This window comes from Camelina sativa, chromosome 9 (genome assembly GCF_000633955.1).
Source record: "Camelina sativa cultivar DH55 chromosome 9, Cs, whole genome shotgun sequence".
Classification (NCBI taxonomy): Eukaryota; Viridiplantae; Streptophyta; class Magnoliopsida; order Brassicales; family Brassicaceae; genus Camelina; species Camelina sativa.
The window spans coordinates 9,989,887-10,003,979 of record NC_025693.1 but is presented as its reverse complement, the minus strand read 5'-3'; positions in this window follow the sequence as shown (position 1 = coordinate 10,003,979).

Below are 14,093 nucleotides of genomic sequence, written 5' to 3'. Positions count from 1 at the left end.
TTCTGTTGTCAAGCATAATCAAGAGTCATAAGAGTGTTAATCCAAATCAAATAAACCGTTAGAATAAGATCATAATCCCCTACTAGTTTTGACTCAAAAAAAATGTGACTTGATAAAAATGTCAAAATTATTGATGTAAAAAGTGGAAAAAGGTCTCAAGTCAACAAAATAGAAAGTAGCATTAGTATAGGATGGAACATCCTTCCCCCCAGACTTAAATCACATCGTCCTCGATGGGAAAAAAAGAAAGAGTTGAGGATTAAAAATCATTAAGAAAAGTGTAGGGTTGAAGAACAATGTCACCTTGATGGAATGTGTTGTGTCGACTCTTAGACATTTATGGTTGCCCAAAGACTGTCTAGAGTTTGGCTGTGGAATGAAAATGTGGTGACTAACCGTTTGTACTTCCTTTGGTTGCTTGACATCTAATATGAACTAAGATAAGTTCATTCGAATTCTATTTGATATATCTCTAAATGCATTCTCCTTGAAACAAAAACCTAAAACCATCAATAATAATGATAAAATAAAAATAACGAAAACATACTTAAGTGATAGAATGGTGATGGTTGGTGGTGGGGATGGTGGTGGTTTGGAGTTGTCTCGCCGTACACGGATGAACGGTTGCGGACATAAACAGCTGGTACGGTCACAAACATTAGCAGCTAACTTTGGACGTGGTACAGGGTACATGGTACATGGCATCGGCTACGGTTTATATGGCTGGTGGGGACTTTCGGCATCATTCACTCAAGGATGGTGATGATCCGTCGCCTTCGGCATGCATCGGTGATAACTCTCTAATTTATATATTTTTAGCATCCTTTTTGGTCCATATTTTGCATTGTTCATACCTCTAACTTAGCATTTTTAGGTCATTAACTGTAGGAATTCACTTTTAAACCATTTAGGGTGTTGCATTTCTGCATTTGCATATTTTGGATGAAAACAGGTGCTAAAGAGCCAAAAATGGGGAAAAACAAGGACAACTCGAGCATGTACCCGAAGGAGCCATCAAGCTGCAAGAACAAGTCCAAACCCCAACATGATCGAGGAGGATCCAAGAGCATGAAGAGCAACCCGAAGATCCACACAAGGAGTAACCCGACTTTACCCTCGTGTACCCCATCAAGTAGACAATCGGGCAGGTCTGGGAAGCTAGGTCAAAAGGGTTTCCATATATAAACCGTCTCCTCTCCTAGCTCGCAAACGAGCACGCCGCAGACCCTCAAACCAGAGAGCGAGAGCTTCTGTGAGAGAACTGAGCGACTCAACATTTTTCCCTTTTGTTTTTACATTTTCTTTCATAGTTTTTATAGTTTTCTTAGATTTCTATCTTGTACTCCTTCTACTCTATCTTTACCGTTTAATACAATGCAATTTTCATTCATTTTCGTTGTTATGTTTCTTGTTATCATGTCCGAGTAGTGTAGTAATGTTTCTAGGGATGGAATAGATGATTTTGTGTTCTTGATCGGTTAGGATGCCTTAGTTTGATTGTAAATGATTGATAGATTTCCTTCTAGGTTGGTGTTCTTAATGCTGTCAACAGACCGAGAGGTTGAGATTAGAGCTAGGGCGTTTTAACGACCGAGAGGTGTAGATAAGATGCTTGACTTAGCCAATGGTAGAGGTTTACTTGACTCTGAGTAAGAGATTAGATGAGTTTGAGTTTAATGACAATAATGAATCGATCTTAATGCCTGCTTGATCATATTGCTAGTGCGAGAGTGTGGTAAGTGATCAAAGTTTGATTGTTGCTAGTTGCGAGAGTGTGGTGACAAAGTTTTAGAGATTCATTGTCTAGGAAATGATTGCTTGAGGCATGTAAGGCATCTGTACTGGTCTAGAATACTTAGGATTCAATTACCCCATCCTTAGAAGCTTTCGTATTTTATTTGTTTGCATTTTCTTTACTTACTCGACCACTTACCCGATCAGGTACATAATGACCTGTATCGAGTAATACCTCAAGCTATTCATATCTCATTTGCTTACTCGATCACCCCACTCGATCCTGTACTCGATTGCTTGCATCGAGTGCTTAGGTCGTGTGGTTTCTTTGTTTATATTCCTTTCTTTCATTTATTTTAGGACTGTTAGAACAAAACCCTATCTGCTTGGCTTGACTTGTATTGTACTGATCCTATCCTTCCTGCTAGCAATAGACAACCATTTGGATTGATAACCCTTTGTACTACAACTGCATTGGGAATTGATACCCTCGGTGAAAACCTTTCTATAAATTTGGCGCTGTTGCCATTTGGTTGATTTCATTTTGCTACGTTTAGGATTTCAGCACTTGCTAGATCAAGTTATTTTGTTTATATTTCGTTCGAAAACTGACTTGTTTTCTTTCGTTCTTGTTTGTTTTGAATCTCAGGTACAACCCGAGCACCCACCCAACACGTCACTCGATCACCTGGATCGAGTTGATCCTCGTGTACACACTCGGATACCTACATGTGCATGCTAACACGATCCAGAGGTAGCCAGAACCTGAGTCCTCTCATCGACAACATCGACAAACCTCGGCTACTCAGACAACAACAAGTTAAACCAGAACCAGCAATCATTGAGGAGACGATGAATAATCAGAACGGTCCACCAGCTCCTCAAGCAAGGACCAATATAGCAGCAGGAGATGCTCCATCTACTCACACTCAAAGGAATGGCATTGTGCCACCAGCTGTGCAGAACAACAATTTTGAGATCAAGAGTAGTCTCATCCAGATGATACAGAGTAATAAGTTTCATGGACTACCAATGGAGGACCCATTGGATCATCTGGCTGAATTTGATAGGCTCTGTAGCCTCACAAAGATCAATGGACTTAGTGAGGGTGGCTTCAAACTCAGGATTTTCACATTCTCTTTAGGAGACAAAGCACACATCTGGGAGAAATCGCTCCCTAAGGTGTCCATCACCACTTGGGAAGCGTGCAAGAAGGCATTCCTGGCTAAATTCTTCTCCAACTCCAGAACCGCAAGGCTGAGAAATGACATTTCTGGTTTTGTTCAGAAGAACAACGAAACGTTCAATGAAGCTTGGGAACATTTCAAGGGATACACTACTCGATGTCCACATCACGGCTTCAGTAATGCTTCATTGCTGAGCACACTTTTCAGAGGAGTGGTCCCCAAGATACGGATGTTGCTGGACACCGCAAGTAATGGTAACTTCCTCAACAAAGATGTTGATGAAGGTTGGGACCTAGTAGTGAACTTGGCTCAATCTGATGGGAACTACAATGAGGAGTACGATCGCACTGTGCGATCTACAGGAGAGGAAAATGCCAAGTACAAGAGGGAAATGAAAGCCCTCAATGACAAGCTTGATAAACTACTCAACCAGCAGCAGCAGCATGTTCATGCTATATCAGAGGAAGAGCAGTTTATACAACAAGATGGGGAGACTATGAAGATAGAGGATGTTAACTACATCAACAACCAAGGAGGTTACAACAGAGGGTACAACAACTACAAGCCAAATCTGAATCTGTCTTATCTGAACCCAAATGTTGCCAATCCTCAGGACCAAACTTACCCATATGCAGTTCATGGGAACCAGGTCCAAAAGAAGCCTTTTGTCCAGTACAACCAAGGCTATGCACCTAAGCAGCAATACTTTGGAACCTACAACCAACCACCTGGATTCCAACAACCACAAGGTCCACCGAACCTATCACAAGAAGCTGAATTACGCGGCCTCATTCAGCAAATGATTCAGAATCAAGCTTCAGCATCTATGGACATCATGAAACGGTTCACGGAGATGAGCAATAAGTTCGACTCTGGATACAATGATCTCAATGCCAAGTACGAATTGCTCAACACTAAGGTTCGATACTTGGAAGGCCACCACAACAACCAACAAGCTCCAAAGATTAACCAACTCCCAGGAAAGGCTGTTCAAAACCCCAAGGATTATGCCACTGCTCAAGCCATCTTCCTTGATGATGACTATGAGGACTACCTCATTGGAGACAATGATGATCAAGATGGGGAGGATGTGGAACACCCAATGAGAAATGAAGCCAAGTACTATATATCCAAGTATGAACCCGAGCCTTCACCCAAGGAGACTGATCGAGTTGATGATCGAGCACTGGTTCGAGAATCACAAACTGAAGAACAACCCGAAGTGGAACCCGATCCCCTACCCGATGATGGCGATCGGATGATGCATCAAGTAGATGTTGAAACAAGAGATCAGCCTCAACCACCTGCACCAAAAGAAGGGGATTTAGAGGAAAGGTTCAATGCTGCACTTGACATCCAGTTGGAGGTGCTTGCAGAGCGAATGGCTAAGCGTAAAGCTCCACCACCTAAGCTTTTGCCACCACACGAGCTTCAGAAGGAAGCTGCCAAGGAAGCAGCTTGATTGGAGAATGAGGTTAAGGAAGCTGTCAAGGAGATTGGTTTTGAGATTCTCAGGAGTGGAGTGTGCTTGGATCCTGAGCTGCGAATTAAGGAAAAACTAGGAGATCCTGGCTCTTTCACTTTGCCATGTTTGATAGAATTCGGATCTTCAAGAATTGTTTGTGCGACCTTGGAGCTTCAGTTAGCATTATGCCGCTGTCAATTGCCAACAAGATGGGATTCACTGATTTTAAACCAAGTAATCTTTATTTGGTTCTGGCTGAAAGAACATTGAGGCATCCGATTGGGATCCTCGAAAATCTGCCTCTCAGGATTGGAAGAGTGGAAGTGCGTACTGATTTCATGATCCTTGATATGGACAAGGAACCAGATGATCCACTGATTCTAGGGAGACCATTCTTGGCAACAATTGGTGTTGTGATCGAGGTGAAACAAGGCAAGATCAGAATAGAGCATGGTGAGCATTTCAAGATGGAGTTTGATGTGAAGAAAGGGATTAAGAGGCCAACCATTGATGGTCAAGCTTTTTCTACTAAGACCATACAGAGGAAGGTGCAACATCTTGAAGAGGTCAACACCAAAGGTATCGTTTTTATTTGTTTTATTTATTTTTTTCTCTTTTGGCAAATTAAAAAAAAAAGAATTGGAAAAATTGAAAAAAGGAAAATTGGGAAACCCGTAGGTCAACCCGACACCGTACTCGACGCGCCTGATCGTGTCTCTGCTTGGGTGGCGAGTGAAATCCGAATTCCACAAGGAAGCCCACTCTCTGTGAAGCCCACCAACCAAACCCTAGCCTACTTAAAGGGTTTCGAAACCCTTCTCCCTCATTACCACCGATAAGTCTTTTCTCAAACTCTAAAGCTTTTAGTTTCCATAGTTTCTATTCTCTCTCGATCTCAAGCTTTATTCGATTTCTTTGGGACTAACCCTATTAACCTCGAGACTTAGCCTTTTTCTTCTCAAGGATTCAAACATGGAGCCAATCGCTAAAACCTACCAAAGGAAGGGAAGAAGATCAACCTCCACCGCTGCTACAACCAGAGGTGATGCCGTCAAAGCTCGAGAGTCTCAAGGAAGGGGAAACGTTCCGCATTCCCAACCGCTAGCTGGACGGTTTGCCTCCCCAACCCGATGCACAACCCGATCAGCCACCTGATCTGATGCTCGAGTAACCGATTGAGTAGGCCCCCGAGTTCGCTCACCGAGTGCGATGGCGAGTGCTGTTCGCCGTTCTCCTTGACGTAGGGACCTGTCTACGTCCAAAAGAACCCTTACCGACCCCATGGAGGTCGATTCTGATGCTGGAGGAGAAGAGCAAGGGGAGATCCAAACCTCTCGATCAAGAAGCAGAGCTGCGGTAGCAAGAGGGAAGAGACCGGCTTCAGAGAAGGCTGAAAGGGTAGTTGAGAGAGCAGTTGAGGAAGAGGATCAACATGCAGAGGAGGAGGACCAAGAGAGAGAAGATGAGCAGAGAGAGGACACGCCAAGCCTCGCGGAGGCTGAAGCAGAAGGAGGTGGACACTCCGGCGAGACTATTCAAAGTTTTCTGGAAAATGAGCTTTGTTGGTACCCGATACCCTCAGCATGAGACCATGAAGCAGTTGGGCATCGCTAGGGATGTTGAGTTTCTGTTCGATATGTGCCACCTGGGCCATATGATGCGAGCACACCTTGAAGCATATGAGGAGGAGATGGTCCATTTCCTTTCGATCTTGAAGCTGCATTATTTCGAGGACCACCCGACCCTACTACCCGATGGGGGGATCGGGTTCATCACCTTCTCCATGAGGAACAAAGACTACCGACTCAGTTTCAAGGAGATGGAGAAGCTATATGGCTTCAAAGCTGGCAGTGGAGAAGGAATGGAGGTAAGCAAGGAGGAAATGAGGTCCCTATGGTTGACAGTAGGAGACAAGCTCGCCTACAAGTCCACAAGCTCCAAATCCGCTCAAATAAGGAGCCCTGTCCTGAGGTATTTTCACAAGTCCCTCGCATGCACTCTTTTTGCTAGAAAGGAGACTGGGAATGTGAATGATCATGAGCTCCAGCTGTTAGACATTGCTTTGTGTGGAGTTTTGGACAATGCTAGGGATGGTACACCACAGGTTGGAGATGTTGCGGATACTAGTATGGTGTTTGTGCTACTCGATCAATTCCTCTATCTGAAATCGTGGGCCATGAAGAAAAGAGAAGGAGGTGGAGAGATCTCCATTGGAGGACTAGTCACACCGATTCTAGTAGCATGCGATGTGCCCTTGAAGGGAATAGTGCACAAACCGAGATGGCTGGATGCGGATTACCTCGTACTGGCGAGATTTTTGGCCTATGAGAGACCTAATGACATGATGTTGTTCAAGTTCGCCCATCCAACCGCCGGAGCTGCCCAAATGGTCCTACCTAATGTCATATGCACCAAGGTTTGGCTGGGAAATAACATTGACTTTGCACCACCTTTGGAGGAGCTGTACAACTCGGAGGAGTCTGAAGCTGAGAAGAGAGAGGAGACCGGGCAGAGACAGGGAGATAGCTCGGAGGATTTCAATTTTGAGGAGTATGTGTGCTCTCAAAAGCAACCGGTCGGAGTAAGGGAAGCTCACAAGAGGATCGGATGGCTGAAGAGGATGAACAAGTTTATGGTGAAGAAGGTAAAAGATCTTGCCGGTTCGGTGAAGAAAATGGGAGGTCATATCAAGGAGCTGCAAGACATGGCAAGCTATGCCTCAGCTCCTACCTCGGCACAAGCACCAACTTGGATGGGGAGAAGCGGACCGCTAGGAGGAACTCGAGGACTGCCATCTCTAGAACCTTACAGAGCTTCATCGTACGAGCCCCAAGCTGAGGAGGACATCACCCGACCTGAGGCATCGCGGAGAAGCCATTCTGACGCTTACCAACGCCCAACCCATTGGGATACACAATAAACTATCCGATGCACCCATCGAGCACCCAATCGGATGATTACGCAGGTATTTTCCCTCCGCCTTAGCAGATGCCATTCACGATGCCGTACACGATGCACCCTCCTAGTGGATACACGGGTGATCATTCTAGACCTCTTCTGCCATTTCTGTCGTACTACCTGATGCCCTACCCGATGAGCTACGCGATCCCACCCTTGATCAACCCCTCGGATGCTGGTCCGATTAAGTCGTCCATGCACATTTCTGAGCTCTCTGACGAGCAAACACCGGCACGTGCTGAAGCCGGAGATGAGGCTGCTGCAACCTCCTTCTTCTCCAGCCCATGAGGTACCAATTTCATCCAACCCTTGTTTATATAATTGCATTTAGTTTAATTCATTTTGTGTGATTCTTGGATTCTTTTTCCAACTTTTATTTACAGAGGGACTGTGTAATTTAAGTTTGGGGAGGGTCCTAGAATGTATTTAACATTGTGTTTTATTTTTTTATTTTTCTTATTTCAAATTTTTGCATGCTAGTTTTATTCATTTGAGTCTGCATCTATGTGCATTAAAAAACCCAAAAATTTTGAAATTTAAAAAAAAAAAAAAAAAAAAAAGAGTGTTCAAGTAGTTGCATTTACATATTAGGATTGAGTCTAGTTTGTTTCATATAGGATTGTTGCATATGCATCTTAGGGGACAATGATTAAAACTACCTTGTTTAAAATCAAACCTTAGGATTGAAGCTATAGCCCTTAATCACAGTTCATTGTTGCTAGATCAATCTTTGGAAAAAAATGAAAAATCTTTGCTTAGACCCTTGTGTCGTTTGAATGCTTCCTCCACTTGCTTGAACATTAGAACATCTCTATATTATTGGCTTCAATTTGAACTTTAATTGTCTTGCTTATGGAACTTGAATACTTGCTCATAGTAACTCTAAACTTGGGTTAGCACACCATTTTTACCGATCATTTCCTTTAACCCTATTCATTTGTCCTACCCATGAACCCAAACTTTTCTTTCAAACCTTGTTGTGAATTGTTGAGTGAGGCCTCTTTCATTGTGCTATTGGTTGTGAAACCTTGAGAGTATTGAGAACGACAAAGAACTGCCTCTTGATTTAGCTAAGTTAGAATTTAAACTAGCTAATAGATTCGGTTTTGAAAGATAGGTGGTTAGAATGTTTATTTGGGGGTTGGGTTATGGAGTAAAAAAAAAAAAAAAAGAGAAAGTCCCTAAGATTAGAATAAAGTAGCTCTAAGTCTTTAAAAAAAAATAATAAAAAAAGATCTTGCTATAGTCTCCTAGAAAGAAAGAAAGAAAAAAATATATATATTCATATTAGGAGTTTAGCAAAGAAAAACAAAAAACAAAAAAAAGAGAGCTAGAAGTTTAAAGTCTAAACCTTAGGGAGTAAAAAAAAAAAGAGTTAAAATCAAGGATGTGTGTAAAAAACAAAAAAAAAAAAGAGAGAAAGTGAATGAGAAAAGGGTAAATCATCAAGAGTTAAGCTTTGTATGCCCAAATTGTTCTCAGTCTTAGATAGTTTTCACAATTGTCTAGCATTCCTTCTTTTGAGAGAAAACCACCCAAAGAATTTGTTTGAAACCACCTTACCAAAAAGCCTTACCCTTGAAGCCGATTGAGCTTGATTCACCTTCCATTTGCAAGAATTCGCCAAACACTTAATTGAATGTGAAAGAGATGTTCTTTATCTTTAGTTGGAGGTTGAGCTAGATCGATGCATGGTAATAAGCATAGAAAAATATTTGTAAGTATGTTGATTGATCTTAGCACCATTAAACTATCTTTAAGGACTATATCTTGAATCCTTTGCTTAGCATTTTAAGGTTATGAGTCCCCACTTTCAAACCGCACCCTCTTACTTCCTTGCTAGAGGACTAGCAAGATTTAAGTTTGGGGATCTGATAACTCTCTAATTTATATGTTTTTAGCATCCTTTTTTGTCCATATTTTGCATTTTTAAGACCTCTAACTTAGCATATTTAGGTTATTAACTGTAGGAATTCACTTTTAAACCATTTAGGGTGTTGCATTTCTGCATTTGCATATTTTGGATGAAAACAGGTGCTAAAGAGCCAAAAATGGGGAAAAACAAGGACAACTCGACCATGTACCCGAAGGAGCCATCAAACTGCAAGAACAAGTCTGAACCCCAACACGATCAAGGAGGATCCAAGAGCAAGAAGAGCAACCCGAAGATCCACCCGAGGAGTAACCCGACTTTACCCTCGTGTACCCCATCGAGTATACCATCGGGCAGGTCTGGGTAGCTAGGTCAAAAGGTTTCCATATATAAACCCCCTCCTCTCTTAGCTCGCAAACGAGCACGCCGCAGCCCTCAAACCAGAGAGCGAGAGCTTCTGTGAGAGAACTGAGCGACTCAACATTTTTCCCTTTTGTTTTTACATTTTCTTTCATAGTTTTTATAGTTTTCTTAGATTTCTATCTTGTACTCCTTCTACTCTATCTTTACCGTTTAATACAATGCAATTTTCATTCATTTTCGTTGTTATGTTTCTTGTTATCATGTCCGAGTAGTGTAGTAATGTTTCTAGGGATGGAATAGATGATTTTGTGTTCTTGATCGGTTAGGATGCCTTAGTTTGATTGTAAATGATTGATAGATTTCCTTCTAGGTTGGTGTTCTTAATGCTGTCAACAGACCGAGAGGTTGAGATTAGATCTAGGGCGTTTTAGCGACCGAGAGGTGTAGATAAGATGCTTGACTTAGCCAATGGTAGAGGTTTACTTGACTCTGAGTAGGAGATTAGATGAGTTTGAGTTTACTGACAATAATGAATCGATCTTAATGCCTGCTTGATCATATTGTTAGTGCGAGAGTGTGGTAAGTGATCAAAGTTTGATTGTTGCTAGTGCGAGAGTGTGGTGACAAAGTTTTAGAGATTCATTGTCTAGGAAATGATTGCTTAGGCATGTAAGGCATCTGTACTGGTCTAGAATACTTAGGAGTCAATTACCCCATCCTTAGAAGCTTCCGTATTTTATTTGTTTGCATTTTCTTTACTTACTCAACCACTTACCCGATCAGGTACATGACAACCTCTATCGAGTAATACCTCGAGCTGTTCATATCTCATTTGCTTACTCGATCACCCCACTCGATCCTGTACTCGATTGCTTGCATCGAGTTAGGTTGTGTGGTTTCTTTCTTTATATTCTTTTCTTTCATTTATTTTAGGACTGTTAGAACAAAACCCTATCTGCTTGGCTTGACTTGTATTGTACTGATCATATCCTTCCTGATAGAAATAGACAACCATTTGGATTGATAACCCTTTGTACTACAACTGCATAGGGAATTGATACCCTGGGTGAAAACCTATCTATCAATCGGTCATGTTGAACATGACCGATCAATTGGTGGTGTGTGCCACTAGTCATAGTGTGCATTGCCGATCCATGGGGACTTCTTCTTCCTTCTTTTTTTGGCTTTTCTTTTTTTTTTATTTTGTTTTTTTTTTATAATGAAAATCTGAAACTAAAATGTAAAAATATTAAAAGTAAAAAGAAAATAAATCCTAAAATAAAAACTTACTAGACATGGGTTGCCTCCCAAGAAGCAAGCTTGTTTAACGCCGTTGGCTCGACGTTAGCGGCCAAGTTAGGCTTGAGAAGAGTTAGCTTCGGGAATCAATGCTCCTTCGGCTCCTTTGATATCTTGATAGTCTGCTCCAGCTTCAATAACAAGTTTTGGTAGCTTGGGTGGCAGGTTGTTGGTAATTGTGGATACACCTTGCTTGATTTGCTTCAACTTGTCGATGTTAGGATTCATCGGTTCTTCATGTAATGGGCTGGTCAGCCATGGCTTTGGCTTGGAGATAGTCGAATACGACTTCTTCTTGTTGATGTTATCAAAGATTATTCTCTTTGACTTGTGATCGATGATGGCTCCAACAGTAGCTAGGAATGGTCTTCCTAAAATCAAAGGTCTCTCGGTCTTTTCTTCCATCTCTAAGATGTGAAAAACGGTAGGGACTATGCAATTTCCTACTACAAGTTGTAGGTCTAAAACTAATCCGTCGAGAACCTTTTGAGATGAGTCTCCAAAGACTAAACTGAGGTTGGATGGTGATATGTCTCGCAATCATAGCTTTTCAGCTAAACTTATTGACATAACATTAACATTAGCACCAGAATCACAAAGAGAGTTAGAGAATTCAATGCCTGTTATGGAGCATGAGCAAACAAAGCGTCCTGGATCTTCAGCTTTAGGTAGTCTCCTTAAGGGGTAGTGGCTCACAGTTTCTTCATCAGATGGACATGTCATGCGAATAACATCTTCATAAGAGTCAAAGAGTGGTACCATAGGCTTGGCTTCACAGTAGGTGAGGGCTGGTACGGCTGAGATAGCATTGCAATATCCTTTAGGATTATCTTCGAGTTTTCTCGGAAGTACACCAACTTGGCGTGGAACGGCATTAGTGGTTTGAGCGACTTGAGTTTCAAGCTTCTTAACATGGATAGAAATGCTTTCAAACTTCCCATTCAGTTCAGTATAGATGTTGTACATCCTTGAGTTGATGTCTGTTGACTGCTTTTGAAATGCAGCAAGGAGTTCTTGCATCCTTAAATCGACGTTGGCATCAGCTTGAGATGTAGATGCTTGGGCTGGTCCAGATTGGAAAGGCGGCTTGTTTTGGTGAATTGACCTCACGGCTGACAGTTGTTGTTGTTTCCACATAAGTTGTTGCTTTGAAAGTGGTTAGCTTGCTAAGAAAGGTTATCAGTGTTTCTAAATTTGTTGTTGAATTTTTTGTTGTACCCACGATTTTGGTAGTATCCTTGAGCACCAACATAGTTGACTTCTTCTTCTTGGTCATAAGAATCTTCTTGGAAAGGCTCCATCTTTCCATTGTTAATAGTCTCACAAGCGTTTACTCCATGTTGTTGGTTCCTTAAAATTTGGTTCATCCTGTTCTTAAGATCGGCAATCTCCTTAGCGTTGGAATTGCTAGAATGAATGGTTCTATCTAAATCGGTGCAAGTGTTGTTACTACTTGCAGCAAGGTTGTCGATGATAGATCGTCCTTCTTGAACGGTCTTTGTAGTGACCCTCGCCAAGGGTTAAATATCAAAATGAAAACCCAAGGCAAAAAGGTCAAGAAAGGGAGCCAGCAAGGAGAACAAAAAGATTGCTGAAGAAAAGTCCAAGGAATTTTTAACGGATTGAGAGATGTCTGTGTCGTCCGAGACATACCGCCCGAGTCGTCCGTGACGTACCGTAAAGGCCGAGAGAAGTTGCCGAGTAAGTCGAGGGAAATTGTCCGAACGTTTACCGAGGATATCCGATAGAGCCGAGAGTTGCCGAGGATGTCCGATAGTGTCGAGGATTATCGACACAGTCCGAGAAGGGAATCGAGAGTTGCCGATAGCGTCCGAGAAGAAGGACCGAGAGTTACCGATGTCGACCGAGAATTGCCGAGAGAATGGTCGAGAGGTACCGGGTGACGTCGACGGTTGATCGACGACCGGTCGAGCCGACAAATTTCCGGAATTTTTGGAATTTGTCTTCTCACAATTTGACCAATGGGAATTCATGCAAGATAAGAGAGGAATCAAGAGGATATTCCAAGGAATCTCTACAACAAAAATTGGGAGTGGAAGACATCATGATTCCCATGCAACCAATCATATTTCATGCAAGTGTGAATTGAGAAGGCATGCAAGATTCCATGTGACAAGTGTTGTCTACACTGAACAAGTGTACAACCACAAGATTGTGTGGCTTAGAGGAGAGGCACACGACAGACATGCATTGGGCCAAGTCGCTCACCTCTTTCTCTATATAAGGAGCTCTATCTTCTCTTATTTTCACAAAAATTGCTTAAGTAAAGAAGAGAGAAAGAAAGAGAGGAGAGAAAGAGAGAAAGAGGAGAGAAAGAAAAGAAGTATTGCCGCAAGGGAGAAGAAGAGAAGAGAAGAGGAAGCAAGACAAGACTATCGCACGACCGCAGTTAAGTGTTGAATCGAGAAGGAACTCGATTTCAACAAGGAAGGATTTAAGGTGTTACCGTGAAGAAAGTCCGATCACTCTTACCGAGATCGCCGGTTTTCTGTGAGTTCAGGCACATATTTTTGCCGGACTAGATGGGGAACAAAGACATCCATCTTGTGCACAGTTTGCATGAGCATTTAGTTGCATTTTACTTGAATTTCTTTGTGATTTTCTTGTTTAAATGCATGCACGGTGAGGTTATACCAGTTACTAGTTTGAAATGTTCTAGTAACAAGGGTGATAACATGTTAAGATACTTGTAAAATTATGAGTTTAAAAACCATAAAAACTCAAGTATCAACTTTGGTGAGGTCTTAAGGCGTTTTAGTCCGCGAGAAATTCCGGCTAAGCATAGTAAGACTTGGTATCGCTGTCCTTCCCATCCGTACCACATGCGGCCGTGACATGCAACCCATGTTCGTGTGTTGTAGGGTTGGTTACGAAGAGCTTGGAGGTTACTGGGCTCGCTACCCTGGCCGAGGCTGTCTACACGGCAGTGTAGCTTTGAGTGAAGTCCGATTGCAAGCCTTTGTGGCTGTGTTACAGTTATTCAGGAGGGATTAGGGAGAGGAATCATACCGGGCCCATGAATTAGAACTTATTTTAAACTCTTGTTTTATTTCAAGTTTATGTTGTTGCGTGTTGTTGCATGTTATTGCATGTTGATGTTATTGCTTGCAAGATTATTTTGCTTTGCTCATTATCTTCCGCATGCTATCTCTGATTGTTGTTTGACTGCTTGAAGTTGTGATGCTTGCTTGCA